At 46.7% G+C, this 4,141-nt stretch overlaps 1 long non-coding RNA gene across 1 annotated transcript; it reads right to left on the reverse strand.

Moving 5' to 3' along the window:
- Window positions 1–1,664: 1,664 nt before the first annotated feature.
- On the reverse strand, window positions 1,665–3,750 carry LOC150059085 (uncharacterized). The gene is made up of 3 exons (XR_016536681.1): window positions 3,341–3,750; window positions 3,027–3,109; window positions 1,665–2,535 (listed from the first exon to the last, which is right to left on the reverse strand). It is a non-coding gene; the product is annotated as an uncharacterized LOC150059085 (long non-coding RNA).
- Window positions 3,751–4,141: the final 391 nt, after the last annotated feature.

Genomic DNA, 4,141 nt, shown 5'->3' on the forward strand with positions numbered 1-4,141 from the left:
GGTGAGTGAGAATGAATATGATTGATGTATTTTATAGGCATAGATGGAAACAGAGCAATGAAACTTGTTGGGTTTATTCTAAGAAGGAGAGAAGCAGGATACATTTATGTGTGTATGAAATGTCACAATGAAACTCTTCCCTGCTGCAGCGAATATGTGTAACCACAAAATCTTCATTAAAAAGCTGAGTAAAAAGTAATTGTGCACTTACTATGTGTCTAATGCTTAGACATATCAGTGAGATAATTTGTTATTATAATATCCTCGCCACAGATAGGGAATCTGAACCTCAGTAAAATTAAGTGACTTGCCCAAAGCCAGTAGAGCCAGGATTTGAACTCAGGCAATCATCTTCTAGAACGTCTATGTTCTAAACTATTCTGCTAGGGAGGTCTACCGCAAAAGGAGGGAACATTATTAAAGAAATATCTCAGGAGAATTTTCTAAACTAGACATAAGGACAGCCTGATGAATATCTGAATTAAGGCATATAATTAAGGCATTTCAGGCTCCTAGAGGTAACGTGATCATTCTATAAGTTCCTAGAAAGCAAAATTCCAGATCACAAGGGAATGAGAATCAGGATGGCACTAAAATACTCAGCAGTAGCACCGGAAGCTAGAAGATAAGAAAGCAATTTCTATGAGATCATGGATGAAAAACTGCAATCCACACCTGCTTGAATTCTCCCATCAAAAATAAAAGCTGAATGAAGACCCTTCAAGGATGTAAGGACTTAAAATTGTACCTTCCATTCTCCTTCTTGAGCTTTGGTAAACAAAGCAATGGGAAATGCCAGTGACAATGAAATGATGGTCTCCTCTGACCTATTTAGGAGAGTCCCAGTATGAAAACTGAGCAGAAACAGGTCCCCAGAACAACTTATCTCCATTGGAACATGAGGACAGGAGAGTTTTGGAGGAATGTACCATTTCCATTTCCAACAGGTAAACAGTTGCTTGATCAATTGGGAAACAAATTTGACATCAATTACCTTGATCAGTTGTAGAAAAAATATAAGGATAGGAGCCCAGTAATCTAAGAGATAAAGGGTTTTATAGGAAGACAAACAACTGTAGTACACCAGTTGTTTCTGTGGTCACTAGTATTTGCACAGCCTCTTCCTTCTTAGCCTGGAAACTGTGAATCTTAGGTTAGAAGAATGGCTGGATGGGGAAAGTGGGTGGGGCAGAGGGCTACAGCCTTATCTGAGACAACAGGTGGTCAAAGCCCAAAATCTACATTGATAAATCAAGACAGTGGAATGTGTTTGCCTCTAGAAAGGAGATAGAAAAGGCAAGAGAGAAATGGGCTCTCTATTAATTAAAGTATTATGTTATTTTTAAAGTAACTGTGGGTGCTTAGATTGTTTTAAGAAAAGACTAGTTGTGGATGATGGTGCTTGTTATTGCTTTTTTTTTAAAGGAGGGAAGGGGGAAATTAGAAAGGGAAGAAGGGCAAACAAATGCAATCATGCTGTTCAGTATACACTCAGTGGAAGATGAACTATGTTAACTTGTAGGCAGAGATGGGAGAAGGAAATACAAATGAAGGAAGGGGTTAACATTGTCCAATAAAGAAATGTACTCATTACCGCTCAGCACAACAATAAGGTTAGATTTTTTAAAGAAAAGAATACAATTGTAAAGTTTATTTGTCTTAGAGTCAAAACATGGACAAGCAAATCTTGTTTCATAATGTGATTTTTTTTGTGTGTGGGTATCATTCCAGGGATTTGAATTTGGGGCCTGTGTACTGTCTCCGAGCTTGTTTTACTGAAGGTTAATGCTCTGTCACTTAAGCCACAGCACCATTTCTGGCTTTTTTTGGTAATTAACTGGCGGTAAGAGCCTCACTGACTTTGAGCTGTGTTAGGGCTGACTTTGAGCTGTGATTCTCAGATTTTAGCCTCCTTCATAACTAGGATTACACGTGTGAGCCAGCAGCGCCAAACTTTATAATCTGATTTTTAGGACCTATGTGACCCATAAAGTTTTAAGTTGAAGTAAGCCTGGTAGCTTTAGTATTCATTTGAAACAAAATGTGGTAAGCTTCCCGTGCCCTTCTTTATTTCCACAATCCACATGTACAGGCTAGATCTCTGTCAGAACTTCCACTCTTCAGGAACAGCCGTTATAAATTACACCTTTGCTGATTCCACTTGTTCCTAACCAGGACAAACAGAACCACAAGAAAGTCACTTTCATCCTGCACGTTTTCCCTAGCAACCATATTAAACTGCAAGGATAAAGCACCTCCGCCGTAGCTGCTTCTCTTGAATTACAATGCAAATGTGGATGCTGGCCGGGAGACTTCCAAATGGCAGCAGGTTTACGGAACTCATTCAGCGAGCGGTTGTTTGCAGCTCTGGAATCCCAGGCTACCGAGCTGAGAGATCCGAGAGGTGCGCCTGGGCCATCTTAGGGAATCCATTCCGCCCAAATGGCCTTTGTTTATCAGAACCTCCCCAGCTCTTCCTCTTCTCGCTCTTGAGAGCATGGTGGCCTATCTGAACATCTGTAACCTACATAGTACCTGTAGCAATTAGGGCATGAAAAGTGTTGTGGATAAGAATGCTAAAAATGCAATTACGCAACCAGACCCGGCAATCTTTGTGTTTCTTTCCCCCTCCTCTGAGCTCAAAGTAACTAAAGTCGCTTACTCTTCTGCCCATGTCAGTTGTCTTACGAGAGGTATTAAATACCTTGTGGTGTGCTGCACGTTTGACTCTGGATTGCTAACACTCTCTCTCCTTCCGTTTGACCCACAATTCCTAGTGTTTACAAGTAGCTTCCCCCCCACCCCCACCTCCCATTCCTTCATTCCGGGTCTCCCATCAGTACCCCCTACCTGCTCACCTCCCCACCCCCGGCTGGGGAAGAAGAGAGGAGGAGGAGGAGGAGAAGGAAAAAGTCTGCTCCAAGCATTCTCTCTGCCCCAGGCAGCCTCAGGGCTGCCAGCGGGGCCAACCGCTCCACTCGGGTAAACTTCGGAGTGAGTTACCTGCACTTGGAGAAGGGCCTTACCTGAGCGCGCCTCTGCCAATGGCAGCTCACCTGAGGGAGCTCTGCAGCCAATCACCGCGCGGCTCGTCCCTGGGGCTTGTACCCTTTAGTGAAAGAATTCAGCTTCTTGCGAGAAAGTTACCTGTGTGGCCGCCCAAGTCCGCCACTGTCTGCCCATTGCCACGACCCAGGAGGGACTCCGCGCCGCCCGGCCGCCTCTGAGCTGGGCCCCATGTGAGGGCCCCCCTCCCCCCATCCCACCTTTCCGGCTAGGTGAGGGCGCGAGCCGGCGAGCGAGCGAGAGTGGAGAGGGGGGACGGAAAAAGCAGAATTACCTGTAGCTCTTGTTCTGCCATCTCGGGCGCTCTCACACACCTTCACCTGCACAGACTTGAAAGTCCAGTTTCACCAGAGGCTGAGGCTCCAGGAAAAGGGGAGCGAGTTCATTGGATCAAACATGTCACAAGAGCCGGACAAGTAAGTGGATCACACGCGCCGGCGGCGGCTGCTGCCACTTGGGGCTGATGGCAACTCGTTTGTTGTGTTGTGTTTTTGTTTTTGCCTCTTTTTTTCCCTCCCCTCCAAGGTTGCTATTGTTTTTTTTAATTTTTTTTCTTATTTCTTTATTATTATTATTATTATTGGTGGATCCAGATCTTCCGGATTGTGCTTTTTTTTACCTTGATAAAGAGGAGAAACCCTACCAAGGCGTGAATGTTTTAATTTTCTCCTTCGGGTTGGGGAGGAAGCGCAGGTTTTCCTCTCTGCCTCCTCCGGGACGGACGACCCGCGCCCGACCCGCGCCGGCCCGAGGCTGCGGGCCGTGGGGGCGGGAGGCCTGGTGTTCCTGCTGGAGGGGGTCCGCCACCTCGGGCGTCCAGGGCCCGTTTTGGAAGTTCAGCTGAATCCCTGGGATTTCTGCAAAGGCCCCGATGGAAATGCGGGTTCGGCTGCTTTTGTGTGAGCGCAACAAAGAGCTTTTATACCGAAGCCGACACGGCCATCTTCCCGCTCGTGTGCGCGGCCCGCGCGCGTGTCTCGCCCCGGATCCGAGGCGAGGCGCGGAGCCGGCGAGGTCGCTGGGGCCTCGGCCCCTTCTTCACTCGCCCGTCCTCCCTGCTCTCGTTTCCCTCCCT

The sequence above is a fragment of the Megascapheus bottae genome, chromosome 9 (assembly GCF_031878675.1).
Source record: "Megascapheus bottae isolate mThoBot1 chromosome 9, mThoBot2.hap1, whole genome shotgun sequence".
Taxonomy (NCBI): domain Eukaryota; kingdom Metazoa; phylum Chordata; class Mammalia; order Rodentia; family Geomyidae; genus Megascapheus; species Megascapheus bottae.